This window comes from Tachyglossus aculeatus, chromosome 2 (assembly GCF_015852505.1).
Source record: "Tachyglossus aculeatus isolate mTacAcu1 chromosome 2, mTacAcu1.pri, whole genome shotgun sequence".
Classification (NCBI taxonomy): Eukaryota; Metazoa; Chordata; class Mammalia; order Monotremata; family Tachyglossidae; genus Tachyglossus; species Tachyglossus aculeatus.
In genome coordinates, this window is record NC_052067.1 from 168,494,894 (window position 1) to 168,511,143 (window position 16,250).

Genomic DNA, 16,250 nt, shown 5'->3' on the forward strand with positions numbered 1-16,250 from the left:
CTCTATCTATCTCTTTCTATCTATATCTATATCTATATCTATATCTATCTAGCTATATCTATCTCTCTATCTCTCTCTACCTCTAGCTATATCTAGCTATATCTATCTATATCTCTATCTCTATCTATCTCTGTCTATCTCTATCTAGCTATATCTATCTATCTATCTATCTATTTCTTTCTATCTCTATCTCTATATCTATCTGTATCTATATCTATCTATATCTATCTCTTTCTATATATCTACCTCTATCTATCTATCTACCTATCTATTTATCTATCTAATCTATATTTATATCTATAAGTGTTGTGGGGTGGGGTGAGGGGAAGAGCAAAGGGAGCAAGTCCAGACAACACAGAAAGGAGTGGGAGATGAGGAAAAGTGGGGCTTAGTCTGGGAAGGCCTCTTGGAGGAGAAGGGCCTTCAATAAGGCTTTGAAGGGGGAGAGAGGAATTGTCTGGTGGATTTGAGGAGGGAGGGCATTCCAGGCCAAAAGCAGGGATGTCGGCCAGGGGTCGGCGGTGAGACGGGTGAGATGGAGGCCCAGGGAGAAGGTTAGCGGCACCAGAGGAGCGGAGCGTGCGGGCTGGGATGGAGAAGGAGAGAAGGGAGGTGAGGTAGGAGCGGGTGAGGGGATGGAGAGCTTTAAAGCCAATGGTGAGGAGTTTTTGTTTGGTATGGAGGTGGATGGGCCACCCCTGGAGATTTTTGAAGTGGGGGGTGGCGTGCCCAGAACGTTTCTGTAGAAAGATGATCCGGGCAGCAGAGTGAAGGATGGACTGGAGTGGGGAGAGGCAGGAGGTTGGAAGGTCAGCAAGGAGGTTGATGCGGTCATCGAGGTGGGATAAGATGAATGATTTTATTAATATGGTAATATTTTGGATATAATAGTAGATTGAAGAGATTTATTCTGGTAGATGTAATAGCCATAACAATAATTGTCATACCTGTTAATCAGTTCTTTCAATCGTAGTTGTTGACTGCTTACTGTGGGCGGAGCACTGTACTAAGTGCTGGGGAGAGGACGATAGAACAATCAACAGCCACAGCCCCTGCCCATAATGAACTGACAGTTTGGAGGGAGAGATGGTCATTAATATTAAATAGGTTTGTCTGTTTGTTAGTGGTATTTGTTAAACACTTAAGTAATAATAATAATAATAATAATAATAATTATTATTATTATTATTATTATTATTATTATTATTATTATTATTATTATTATGGTATTTGTTAAGCGCTTACTATGTGCCAAGTTCTGTTCTAAGCGCTGGGGTAAATACAAGGTAATCAGGTTGACCCACGTGGGGTTTACAGTCTTAATCCCCATTTTTCAGATGAGGTAACTGAGGCACAGAGAAGTAAAGTGGTTTGCCCAAGGCCACACAGCAGACAAGTGGCAGAAGTGGGATTAGAATCCACATCCTCTGACTCCCAAGCCCAGGCTCTTTTCACTAGCCATGCTATGGGAAGAGGATGTAGGGTGAGGACGTAAGAGGGTAGGATCTCTTAGTGATACAATGGAGTTATAGAAAGATTTGAGGAGATGAGAGATTATTCAGGCAAAAGAAGTGAAGTGATTTTAGTTGGACTTATGTTGCCAATTTGTACTTACCAAGAGCTTAGTACAGTGCTCTGCACACAGTAAGCGCTCAATAAATATGATTGATTGATTGATTGATTGGTTGATTGATTGGACTTTGAGAACAGAAGGGTGGCCTAGTGGATAGAGCCTGGGCCTGAGCATCAGAAGAACCTGGGTTCTAATCCCGGCCCCACCACTTGTATGCTGCATGATCTTGGGCAAGTCAATTCATTTCTCTGTGCCTCAGTTCCCACATCTGTAAAAATGGAGATTAAGACGGCAAGCCCAAAGTGGGACAGAGACTGTGTCCAACATGATTATCCTGTATCTACCCCAGTGCTTAGTACAGTGCCTGGAGCATAGTAAGGGCTTAACAAATGCCATAAAAAATACCTGCAAAGAAATGAGAAGGTAGAGCCCTGCTGGATATGAAAGAGGAGGAAGGAGGTGGGAGACAGAGAGAGTAAGAGTTTGGTGGCAAGGGAGAAGAGACTGAGGCACGGTGAGTAGGTTGGTGTTAGAAGAATGAATTGTGTGGGCTGGAGTGGCATGGGAGAGGATGAGGTTAGGTAAGAGGGAGAGAGCTGATTGAGGGCCTTAAAGGTTTGGGTAATCGAGTTCCCGCTTCATCTGAAGAGAGATGGGCAAACAGGAAATCAGGCAGGCTATAAGAAAAAGAAAACAGTTTTTAAAAATCTTGGAAAGGACCGTAAAGACAACAATAATCATAGTGGTTAAAAAATTTCATATAGAGCCAAAGCTGGAAGGTAGCTAGGAAATCAGGTATTCTATGTTTGTAGATTCCATTTACACAGCAAGCAACATGGCCTAGTGGATAGAGCACAGATCTGGAAGACAGAAGGTCATGGGTTCTAATCCCGGCTCTGCCACTCATCTGATGTGTGACTTTGGGCAAGTCACTTAACTTCTCTGTGCCTCAGTTACCTCATCTGTAAAATGGGGATGAAGACTGTGAGCCCCCCGTGGGACAACCTGATCACCTTATATCCCTCCCAGCACTTAGAACAGTGCTTCGTGCATAGTAAGCGCTTAACAAATGCTATTATTATTATCATTATTTACTAATGGTCAGAGAAAGTATCCATTTATTGTCATATTGTACTCAACCAGGTGCTCAGTACAGTCCTCTGCAAGCAGTCACTACTCAATTCATATCACTGAATGACTGAGTGAAAGTCCCATCCGGGAGAGCCACCGTGAATTACATCATCTTATTGGGATTTAGGCAATTCTCCCTTTAGGTTTTATCTATTTTTTGTGACATCAGATGAAAAAGGAGCACCCACTTCTCAATAATAATAATAATAACAATAATAATAATAATAATAATGGCATTTGTTAAGCGCTTACTATGTGCACAGCACTGTTCTAAGCACTGGGGAGGTTACAAGGTGATCAGGTTGTCCCACGGGGGGTTCATAGGTTTTTTTTAAATCCCCATTTTACACATGAGGTAACTGAGGCACAGAGAAGTTAAGTGACTTGCCCAAAGCCACACAGTTGACAGTTGGTGGAGCGAATATTTGAACCCATATCAATGATGAAAATAATAAAAATAATAATCAATCAATGGTACCTATTGAGCACTTATCCAGAAATTTGGGAATTATCCAGGTAGAGATGGTAGTTGAAGCCATGGGAATGAATGAGTTCTCCAATAATAATAGTGATCATAACAGTATTTGTGAAACACTTACTATGTGCCAAGCACTGCGGTAGCTACAAGGTAATCAGGTTGTCCCACGTGGGGCTCACGGTCTTAATCCCTATTTTACAGATGAGGTAACTGAGGCCCAGAGAAGTTAAGTGATTTGCCCAAAGTCACACAGCTGATAAGTGGTGGTGTCAGGATTAGAACCCAAGTCCATGCTCTTGCCACCTAGCCACGCTGCTTCTCCACGAGAGTGGGTGTAGAAGGAGAATAAAAGGGGACTCAGAACTGAGCCTTGAGGGACCCCCCCTCCCAAAGTTAGAGGGTGGGAGGCAGAGAAGGAGGCCACAAAGGAGACTGAGAAGGAACGGCCACGGAGATGGGAGGAGAACCAGGAGAGGACCATACGAAATGAACGATCCCAGATTCATCTGATTCACTTTGATTGAATAGTTCATTTGAAATGGTAAGGAGGATTTTCTCCTTAACAGTGCAGGTTTGAAAAAAAGGGGGAAAAAAAAAACCCTTGGCCTAGGCTAACTCATATCTAAAGAGCTCGTTGCAATATCTAGAATTTCCTCGTGACGATTATTGTGATTAGTGATGCCGCCAAGTTGACTTCAGCGGAAGTGACATTGGCAGAATGTTGAGCTTTAATGTCAAGCTAATAAGAAACATACACAACTACCAGTTCTCGTGAGTAAAATCTAATGGTTCTTCATCATTCATTCTGCTCCATCCCCTACGTGTTACAGAAGATTTGTCTGCACGAGGGAAATCTAAGAGCACACTAGAAAAAGCGACTGGAAATCACATTTGTCAACAGCCCTAGCAAGAATTTGCTAGCCAGCTGACGGTAGTGCAGTTGATTTTTTTTGCTAGTATTTTTGTCTTCTTCAGTCAACCAATCGATGGTGTTATTTGAGTGCTTACTGTGTGCAGAGTCCTACGCTAAGCATTTGGGAGACTACAGTGTAATAGAGTAGGCAGACACAATCCCTAACCCCAGGGAATAATTTACAAGGAATTTTGAAGAGTGGTGGATTTATGAGGGCGAGGCAAGATTGGTTTGGCTTCCTCCTCCTCCTCCTCCTCCACCTCTTCTTTCTCCTCTTCTTCTTCCTGTTTTCCTATCTCCTCCTCCTCCTCTTTTTCTTCCTCCTCCTCTTTTTCTTCCTCCTCCTCTTTTTCTTCCTCCTCCTCTCCCACTTCTTGTGCCTCCTGTGTGACTTTGACTCAGTCTTTTAAGCAGCACGGTCTAGTGGAAAGAGCACCGTCGCTAGAAATCAGAGGACCTAGGCTCTACTCCCAGCTCTACCAATCATCTACTGTGTGACCTTGGGTAAGTCACTTCACTTCTCTGTGCCTCAGTTACCTCATCTGTAAGATGGGGATTAAGACTGTGAGCCCTGCGAGGGACAACCCGATAACCTTGTATCTACCCCAGGTCTTAGAACAGTGTTTGGCACATTATAAGCGCTTTACAAATACCACAATTATTATTATTCTTATCTAAAAGATATGTTCATTAGTGCTGGAGGGGAGTGAATCCTTAAATGTTTCGGGTGTGTTTACATGCATAAAAATAATAATAATTATGGCACTCATTAAGCACTTACTATGCGTCAAGCGCTGTTCTGAGCACTGGGGTAGATATACGTTAATCGGGTCGGACACAGTCCCTGGCCCACATGGTGCTCACCCTCTTATCCCCATATTACAGATGAGTTAACTGAAGCACAGAGAATCTAAGCCACTTCCTTAAGGTCACACAGCAGACGCGTAGCTGTGCTAAGATTAGAACCCAGGTCCTTCTAACTCCAGGCCCGTGCTCTAGCCACTAAGCCACTCTGCTTCTCCTAGGTGATGCAGAAGTGGGCTGGATAGATGAGAGACAAGTGGAGAAGAAAAGTGACAGTCTTGTATTATTTCAGGAATAGTTGCCCACATAATTTTAGAAACGAAAATACATTTTTCATGGGCTCCTATATTTTTCATCCTTCTATTCTGGTTGAATGCAATCACACCATGTTCTCTATTAGAAGTCATTGATATAAATGTTTTTAGTGAAGACTTTTTTGATTCCTTCTGTATGGGAATGTGCAGCGAGCTATGGTTTTTTTTCGATCTCAAATTTTTTTTTCAGTTATTTGCTAAGTAAAATGGACATGCAAAGTTACAGATCAAAATATCTAATTATCTTTTCAAATCGGCTTAAATATGTAGGCGTAGACAAGCCGAGCTTAATAAAATTAAAATATGCCCTGCGTTTACTGTTCATTGGTTTTCTGAACAGCAGCTCTCCATCCAATAAAAAAGAAACTCAGTTAATTGGTTCCTTATACAGTACAATAAAATTAATGTTTAGGAGTTAAATACCATAAACTTCCTCGGGCATATTTGCTGATGTGTTCCTGTTTTTTCTTTTTTTTTTTTTCTGGGTTGATGTCACATGTTTCATTGTTTAATGGTTGTATCACATGGGCTTTATTATAATCTCCCTTGTGCTGGTTATCCATGTGGCTGGCGGTAAAGGAGATGTCAGGCGAATTTCCGATTTCACTGTGTCAGTTGACATCGAGGTCTTGCATAGTTGTTGCTGGAAAAGTCACTAGATCCCAAGCTAAAAATTATCCACAAGGCACGCTTTTACCAAACTAACAAAATAAAAAACTATTCTGTCAAAGACCCTGTACTGTAGCTCCTTTATAATAGAGGGAGGAGGATTTAATTGTATTTTAAGGCTTCTGGGTGGTGGCAAGGGAGAGGTTTCGAATGATTTGACAAGTCCCTCCTATACCCCAAAAATGGAAAGGGATAATAATAATAATAATAATAATAATAATAATAATAATAATGACATTTATTAAGCACTTACTATGTGCAAAGCACTGTTCTAAGCGCTGGGGAGGTTACAAGGTGATCAGGTGGTCCCACAGGGGGCTCACAGTCTTCATCCCCATTTTACAGATGAGGTAACTGAGACACAGAGAAGTGAAGTGACTAGCCCAAAGTCACACAGCTGACAAGTGGTGGAGCCAGGATTTGAACCCATGACCTCTGACTCCAAAGCCTGGGCTCTTTCCACTGAGCCACAGATGAAAGCAGTTCAGAAGCTCAATAGGTTTTATATCATGAGAGTGAAATCATGCAGGTGGGACTTTACAGAGATAATCTGTAGCAAAAAAATCATTCTGGGTGTCATTTTTTAGAGAATGCTCTGCAAGAACCTGAGGATGCCCAATGTAAATTTATTTGGATCTTCCTTGCCAGAACGCAGGGTCGAGGTGACATATACGAAACCCAGCACCACAGATTTTCAGCACCATAATAATGATAATAATGATTACATAGCAGATAGAGCACGGGCCTGCGATTCAGAAGGTCGTGGGTTCTCTGGGCCTCCGTTCCCTCAACCGTCAAAATGGAGATTCAATTCCTGTTCTTCCTTCTACTTAGACTTTGAGCCCTAAGAGGGATCTGGTTATCTTGTATCTACCCCAGTGCTTAGTACAGCGCTTGGCACTGTAAGCACTTAAGAAATACCGCAGTTATCAATTATTGAGCACTTGGGTTCATTCACTATATGGAGATAGGATACAGTCCCTGCCCCTCACAGGGCCCATGGTCTAAAGAATTTTTTGATCCCTTAAATCCTTTCATTCATTCATTCAGTCATATTTATTGAGCACTGTACTAAGATCTTGGGAGAGGAAAATATTACAATAAACAGACACATCATCTTCCCACAACGAATTCACAGTCTAGAGGGGGAGACAGACATTATTAGATGTAGACGTCAATTCACTGATGGCAGGGACTGTGTCTTTTAATGTTTTGTATTCTCCCATGTGCTGAGTAAAGTTCTCTGTTCACCTTAGGTGCTCAATAAATACTGTTGATTTATTAATAGTAATAATAGTAATGGTGATGTTATTTGTTAAGCATTTACTATGTGCCAGGCAGGGTACTAAATGCTGAGGTGAATACAACCAAATCAAGATGGACACAGTCCCTGTCCCCTGTGGGACTCACAGTCTCAATCCCCATTTTCCAGATGAGGGAACTGAGTCCCAGAAGAGTGAAGTGACTTGCCCAAGGTCACCCAGCAGACAAGTAGTGGAGCCGGGATTAGAACCCATGAACTTCTGACACCCAGGGCCCATAGTCTATCCACTACACCATGCTGCTTCTCATCTAAATATCGATTGATCCTTTCTCTTCTTCAGATCCACGACAGGGTGGAATTTGTTTAAAAGATGTTTGGTCAGCTTACGGATTGGTCTGGGTGGCCTGCAATTCCAGAAATCCTTAGGAAAAGGGATTGAATTACGATCCAACATGGAGCCACTTCCCTCAGCCAGTCATGTGACACATTCTGATATCGGCCACTCTGGGCTGGTCAGTGGCCGCTGTGATCCTTGGTCAGTCAGTCAATCATATTTATTCAGTGCTTACTGTGTGTGGAGCACTACACTAAGTGCTAGGGAGAGTACAATCCAACAATAATAGAACACATTCCCTGCCCACAGCAAGCTTACATTCATTCAATCGTATTTAATAATAATAATAATAATAATAATAATATTAATAATAATAATAATAACGGTGGTATTTGTTAAGCGCTTACTATGTGCAAAGCACTGTTCTAAGCGCTGGGGGGCATACAAGGTGATCAGGTTGTCCCACTTGGGGCTTACAGTCTTCATCCCCATTTTACAGATGAGGTCACTGAGGCACAGAGAAGTTAAGTGGCTTGCCCAAGGTCACACAGCTGACAAGTGGCGGAGTTGGGATTTATTGGGTTATTGGGAGTTGGGGTATTTATTGAGCGTTTACTGTGTGCAGAGCACTGTACTGAGCGCTTGGGAAGTACAAGTCAGCAACATATAGAGATGGTCCCTACCCAACAGCGGGCTCACAGTCTAGAAGGGGGAGACAGACAACAAAACAAAACATATTAACAAAATAAAATAAATAGAATAAATATGTACAAATAAGAGTAATACGTACAAACATATATACATATATACAGGATACGTATATACTTCACTCTGTGAAGTGGGGACTGTGAACCCCATATATACAGGATACATATATACTTCACTCTGTGAAGTGGGGATTAAGACTGTGAACCCCATGTATCCAACCTGATTGGCTTACAATCACCTCTGCCTTGGATGACTGTTGTCCCCAAGGAATTTGTTTATTGTTGTTTTTTCCCTCTTTTTAAAATGAAAACTTTAAAAAAGTGTGGCTTCTCACAGGAACTTTGCTGCTTTCCCCAATCCGAGCTGACAATAATAATATTAATTGTGGTATTTGTTAAGCGCTTAGTATGTGCCCAGACACTCTAATGAGGGCTGGAGGGAAATACAAGCAAATTGTGTTGGACACAATCCATGTCCCATGTGGGGCTCACAATTTTAAACCACATTTTACGATGAGGTAACTGAGTTCCAGAGAATAATAACGCAAATTGTTATAGTATTTGTATAGGGCTTACTATGTGGCATACATTCATTCATTCAATCATATTTATTGAGCGCTTACTGTGTGCAGAGCACTGTACTGAGCGCTTGGGAAGTACAAGTCAGCAACATATAGAGACGGTCCCTACCCAACAGCGGGCTCACAGTCTAGAAGGGGGAGACAGACAACAAAATGAAACATATTAACAAAATAAAATAAATAGAATAAATATGTACAAATAAGAGTAATACGTACAAACATATATACATATATACAGGATACATATATACTTCACTCTGTGAAGTGGGGATTAAGACTGTGAACCCCGTATATACAGGATGCATATATACTTCACTCTGTGAAGTGGGGATTAAGACTGTGAACCCCATTTATCCAACCTGATTGGCTTACAATCACCTCTGCCTTGGATGATTGCTGTCCCCAAGGAATTTGTTTATTGTTGTTTTTTCCCTTTTTTTTTTAAATGAAAATTAAAACAAAGTGAGGCTTCTCACAGCAGCTTTGCTGCTTTCCCCAATCCGAGCTGACAATAAAAATATTAATTGTGGTATTTGTTAAGCGCTTAGTATGTGCCCAGGCACCCTAATGAGGGCTGGAAGGAAATACAAGCAAATTGTGTTGGACACAATCCATGTCCCACGTGGGGCTCACAATTTTAAACCCCATTTTACGATGAGCTCCAGAGAATAATAACACAAATTATTATAGTATTTGTATAGCGCTTACTATGTGCCATTCATTCATTCAATCATATTTATAGAGCTCTTACTGTGTGCAGAGCACTGTACTAAGCGCTTGGGAAGTACAAGTTGGCAACATATAGAGACGGTCCCTACCCAATAGTGGGCTCACAGTCTAGAAGGGGGAGATAGAGAGCAAAACAAAACATATTAACAAAATAAATAGAATAAATATGTACAAATAAAATAAATAAATAGAGTAATAAATACATACAAACATATATACAGGCACTGTACTAAGTGCTGCAGTGACTACAAGCTAATCGGGTTGGACATGGTCCCTGTCCCATGTGGGGCTCACAATTTTAAACCCCATTTTACGATGAGCTCCAGAGAATAATAACACAAATTATTATAGTATTTGTATAGCGCTTACTATGTGCCATTCATTCATTCAATCATATTTATAGAGCTCTTACTGTGTGCAGAGCACTGTACTAAGTGCTTGGGAAGTACAAGTTGGCAACATATAGGGACGGTCCCTACCCAACAATGATCTCACAGTCTAGAAGGGGGAGACAGAGAACAAAACAAAACATATTAACAAAGTAAATAGAATAAATATGTACAAATAAAATAAATAGAGTAATAAATCCGTACAAACATATATACATATATACAGGCACTGTACTAAGTGCTGCAGTGATTACAAGCAAATCAGGTTGGACATGGTCCCTGTCCCACATGGGGCTCACAGTCTCCAACCTCATTTTACAGATGAGGGAACTGAGTCTCAGAGAAGTGAATGAGTTGCCCAAGGTCACACAGCAGACAAGTGGCGGAGCCAGGATTAAAACCCATGACCATCTGATTCCCAGGCCCGGGCTCTAGCCACTAGGCCATACTGCTTCTCTCTCAGCAGATGAGTGGAAGAGCTGATGATTGGGGAGACGAGGCTCATGCAGGTCGGACCCTCCCGTGGAACAGGGATGGGAACGCTTGGATTTGCCACATTTTCCTGCTCTGAGGGGAAAGAAGAGTGCTCCCCTTCTTCCACCCACTGCTCTGAGCACCGGGCCGACTGCTGGGGAGATGACTCCCTTCCCAACACACACACACACACACCCTGCCGGGGCGGCCTCTCTATCCCCGGGTCCAATAGCTCAAACCGCACGTGCGTTTCAATTCACCCACACAACATGGCAGCAGTAGCGTCAACTCTCTACCACTGGCCAGGGAACCTCATTTTTTGTGGCCCATCCTGGGGTCCCCCCTCTTCTGCCGCAGGGGTCAGATCCAGGTTCACCCCCACGCGCTGGTGATGATGATGATGATGATGATGGCATTTGTTAAGCGCTTACTATGTGCGAAGCACTGTTCTAAGCTCTGGGGAGGACACAAGGTGATCAGGTTGTCCCACGTGGGGCTCACGGTCTTAATCCCCATTTTGCAGATGAGGTAACAGGCCCAGAGAAGTGAAGTGACTTGCCCAAAGTCACACAGCTGACAAGTGGCGGAGCCGGGATTTGAACCCATGACCTCTGACTCCTAAGCCTGGGCTCTTTCCACTGCCATTTTGGAAGAAACCTTGCTCTCTCAGCTCCACTCACGAAGTCCTTCCTCCTCTTGAACTGCACGGAAACGTCAGTCAGGCTATCATTGATTCATTCAACCCAATTTATTGAGCACTTACTGGGTTCAGAGGACTGCATTAAGCGCTTGGGAGAGTACACTACAATAATAAACAGAAGGTTTCCTGTCCCCAATGAGCTTACAGTCCAGAAAGCCTGACCCCCTTCACTCCAAAGCTGCCAGACTCTTGAAAGACACCAATGACTTCCCAAGACCAGAACCACTCATTTATTCAATCGTATTCGTTGAGCACTTACCAAGTGCAGAACACTGTACTAAGCGCTTGGGAGAGCACAGTACACCAATAAACGGACACATTCTCTGCCCACAATGAGCTTTTAATCTAGAGGGGGAGACAGAAATGAATAGAAATAAATAAAATGGCAAGTATAGACATAAGTGGTGTTTGTCTGGGAGGGGGGATGAATAAAGAGAGCGAGTTGGGGTGATGCAGAAGGGAGTGGGAGAAGAGGAAAGAAGGGCTTAGTCCGGGAAGGCCTCTTGGAGGAGGTGTGACTTCAATAAGGCTTTGAAGGTCGGGGGAGAGTGAGTGTCTGTGGGATTTGAGACTGGAGGGCATTTTGGGCCAGAGGCAGAATGGGGGCCAGTGGTCGATGGCGGGACAGGCGAGATGGAGGCCCAGGGAGAAGGTTAGCGGCAGCAGAGGAGCGGAGGGTGCGGGCTGGGATGGAGAAGGAGAGAAGGGAGGTGAGGTAAGAGGGGGCGACGGGATGGGCAGCTTTGAAATTTCACCCCCTCTTCACTGGCACCACCCCCTATTCAGAAGAATGGGTGACCCCGTCATTCCAACTATGACACAGATCAATCAGTAGCTGTCAAACAGTACCAGTTTGTCATATCATTGTGAAGGATTTCTCCTGAATAGTGTTTCATACAACAAAGGGTGGCCTAGTGGAAAGAGCATTGGCCCAGGAGTCATAGAATCTATCAATCAATCAATCAATCAATCAATCGTATTTATTGAGCGCTTACTGTGTGCAGAGCACTGTACTAAGCGCTTGGGAAGACAAGTTGGCAACATAGAGACAGTCCCTACCCAACAGTGGGCTCACAGTCTAATACCTTCAGCTGGGTGATCTTGGACAAGTCAGTGAACTTCTTTGTGCCTCTGTTACCTCATCTGCATAAAGCTATTCCACACAACAGCAACAACAACAACAACAACAACAATAGTAATAATAGTATTTGTTAAGCGCTTACTATGTGCCAAGCACTGTTCTAAGCACTGGGGAGGTTACAAGGTGATCAGGTTGTCCCACATGGGGCTCACAGTCTTAATCCCCATTTTACAGAGGAGGGAACTGAGGCCCAGAGAAGTGAAGTGACTTGCCCAAAGTCACACAGCTGACAGTTGGCGGAGCTGGGATATGAACCCATGACCTCTAACTCCAAAGCCCGTGCTCTTTCCACTGAGCCACGCTGCTTCTCCAATAAAGACGATCCCTGCCCACAACAGGCTTACAGTCTGGAGCGGGGAGACAGACATCAATAGTGTGTGGGTAGCACTGTTGTAAGTACTTGGAAGAGTACAACACAACAATAAGCGTACACATTCCCTGCCCACAACAAGCTCACAGTCTAGAATGTGTGCAGATCACTGTACTAAGCGCCACGGAGAGTACAATATTACAGTCATCTTCCCTGGCCACAATGAACTAGCTGCCAATCCTGCTGTGTTGGACTCTCCTAAGCAGTTCAGTGCTCTGCACACTGTAAGTGCTCAATAAATCTCACTGATTGACAAAATACTAAATTACTCCAAGGTTTAATCAACACACACATACACACATCCTATTGCTTAGTCTAGTGTTATTGCACCCAGTAAGTGCTCAAAAATATCGTTGGTGTACATGTATATATATATTTCATAATTTTAGGTCCAATATTTTAGTGATTTTTCTTCCTTTCTAGTTTCTTGACGTCTATCTTGAATTGGGGAAACAGAAATCAGGCTGTTTATTCTAGTAAATGCAATCTCTCAAAGCGAGTCCTTAATTAAGTTCTTTGTTGACTTCATAATACTGTGTTAATTATATGATAGTAGCTGCCTCTCGTGACACTGGAACTTTTAGAGAGGGCAATTTAGGGTAGAAAAACGGAAAAATCTTGAAATTAAGCCATCGATTAATCATACTTATTGAGGGCTTACTGTGTGCAGAGCACTATACTAAGTACTTGGGAGAGTACACGACAGGAGGGCTTCCAATACATAGCCGGTGACCAAAAAGAGCTTTCTGTCTAGAATATTTGGGAGAGTACAAGATAATGCAGTAGGTCAACCTGTGCCCTTAACCACAGGAAGATGACAGTATTACATTTTACAAATGAAAAAGACTTTCCATTCTCAGAAATGTCTTCCCCATGACAGTATGAAGTCTGGATAGTCGTCTTTTTTATAACCAACTAGCTGAGTAGATAGCTGGTTATAACCTGAAATCAGGTGAAACTTTCTTAATAATAATAATAATAATAATAATAATAATAATAATAATAATGATATTTGTTAAGCACTTACTATGTGCAAAGCACTGTTCTAAGCATTGGGGTAGATACAATAATAATAATAATAATAATAATAATAATAATAAAAGAAGAAGAAGAAGAAGAAGAAGAAGAAGAAGAAGAAGATGAAGGAGAAGAAGGAGAAGAAGAAGAATGGTATTTGTTAAGCACTTACTATGTGCAAAGCACTGTTCTAAGCACTGGGGTAGATACAATAATAATAATAAGAAGAAGAAGAAGAAGAAGAAGAAGAAGAAGAAGAATGGTATTTGTTAAACGCTTACTATGTGCAAAGCCCTGTTCTAAGCACTGGGGAGGTTACAAGGTGACGAGGTTGTCCCACGGGGGGCTCACAGTCTTAATCCCCATTTTACAGATGAGGTAACTGAGGCCCAGAGACATTAAGTGACTTGCCCAAAGTCACACAGCTGACAAGTGGTGGAGCCGGAATTAGAGTCTTGATCCCCATTTTGCAGATGAGGTAACTGAGGCCCAGAGAAGTCAAGTGACTTGCCCAAGGTCACACAGCTGACAGTTGGTGGAGACGGGATTTGAATCCATGACCTCTGACTCCAAAGCCCGGGCTCTTTCCACTGAGCCACGCTGCTTATGTTTGTACATATTTATTACTCTATTTTTTATACTTGTACATATTTACTATTCTATTCATTTTATTGTGTTGATGTGTTTTGTTTTGTTGTCTGTCTCCCCCTTCTAGACTGTGAGCCTGCTGTTGGGTAGGGACCATCCCTATATGTTGCCAACTTGTACTTCCCAAGCGCTTAGTACAGTGCTCTGCACGCAGTAAGCTCTCAATAAGTACAATTGAATGAATGAACCCATGACCTCTGACTCCCAAGCCTGGGCTCTTTCCACTGAGCCACGCTGCTTCTTGTCTCTATCCCATCAGAAAGACCTAGAAATAGGAATAATATCTCAGATTATGAAGCGGTTTGTTAGAGGTCTGTCCAAACATTTCAGTCCTAGTAATTCCATCCGGATGTTTATTTGAAAATGGTTCCTTTCTAGAACACTTTCCATTTAAAATGCGTACAACCCAATTAATGAATTTTAATAGTTCCCCCTTCTTGTCCTATGTTTCTTCTTCATTCACCTCCCAAGATGCCACAACATAAATAGCCGCTGATGATAATGTGAAAAATGTGAGAATTCAGCATTTGGCAATGCCAGAGGTCTCGAGGAGTTCTACAGGGCGCTTAGTACAGTTCACTGCTTTCAGTAGGCACTCAGTAATTACTGTTATTACCACTGCAGGCTTTCCGTTTGGCATCATTTCATCTCCACATGCTGAGGGGGATTCTGTTAGCTCTTGTGGAATAACTTTCACCCTTTAAAAGACAGCAAACCCAGCAAGCTTACCAGCCAAGGCTAGAAATAGTCATAAAACCAGTACAACGATAGCTAAGGACAGTGCTGAAAGAACATGAAAGGAAAGCCTAGAAATACAATTTATCCAGACTTTTGTACGCACGAAGAGCCAAGAGAGATTTGAGTATAATTGTGAGAGCTTACTCATAATGATTATAAGTAATGAAAGTCACAGTGGTAACTGAAACAGTGTGGCTTAGTGGAAATAATAATAAAAATATTGGCATTTGTTAAGCGCTTACTATGTGCCAAGCACTGTTCGAAGCACTGGGATAGATACAAGGTAATCAGGTTGTCCCTCGTGGGGCTCAGTCATAATCCCCGTTTTGCAGATGAAGGAACTGAGGCCCAGAGAAGAGAAGTGACTTGCCCAAGGTCACACAGCAGACCTGTGGCGGAGCGAGGATTAGAACCCACTACCTCTGACTCCCAAGCCCAGGTTCTTTCCACTGACCCACGCTGCTTCTCAAAAGAGTATGGGCTTGGGAGTCAGACGTTGTGGGTTCCGATTCCGGCTCCACCACTTGTCAGCTGTGTGACTTTGGGCAAGTCGCTTAACTACTCTGTGCCTCAGTTACCTCATCTGTAAAACGGGAATTAAAACTGTGAGCCCCACGTGGGACAACTTGAAAACCCTATATCTACCCAGCGCTTAGAACTGTGCCTGGCACATAGTAAGTGTTTAACAAATACCATATTATTTATTATCCATTTAATCATATTTATTGAGCACTTACTGTGTGCAGAGCACTGTACTAAGCGCTTGGGAAATACAAGTCGGCAGCATATAGAGACGGTCCCTACCCAACAACGGGCTCAGAGTCTAGAATATTTATTATATTATTATCATTAGCTGTTCACTATATCATAAAACCTAAACTAAGCACTGGATGGATAAAGTATATTCAAATCATATCCAGTCCCTTTTTATGGTATTTGTTAAGTGCTTTCTATATGTCAGGCACTGTACTAAGCTCTGGGGTAGACACAAGCTGATCAGGTTGGACACAGTCCCTGTCCCACATGGGGCTTCCAGTTTTCATCCCCATTTTACAGATGAGGTCCCTGAGGCCGAACTTGTCCCATATGGGGTCTTCAGCTCATTTGAAATTAGATGAATTCATTCATAATGCTCAATCATATTTATGATGATGAGAAGCAGCATGGCCTAGTGGTTAAAGTAATAATAATAATAATGATGGTATTTGTTAAGCGCTTACTGTGTGCAAAGCACTGTTCTAAGCTTTGGGAAGGTTACAAGGTGATCAGGTTGTCC

The 16,250-nt window shown here is 42.5% G+C and overlaps 1 protein-coding gene across 1 annotated transcript in view; it reads left to right on the forward strand.

The window, feature by feature from the left end:
* Positions 1 to 16,250, forward strand: part of SOX5 (SRY-box transcription factor 5) — a 583,674-nt gene that overhangs the window by 412,269 nt on the left and 155,155 nt on the right. The gene's annotated exons all lie outside the window — the stretch shown is intronic.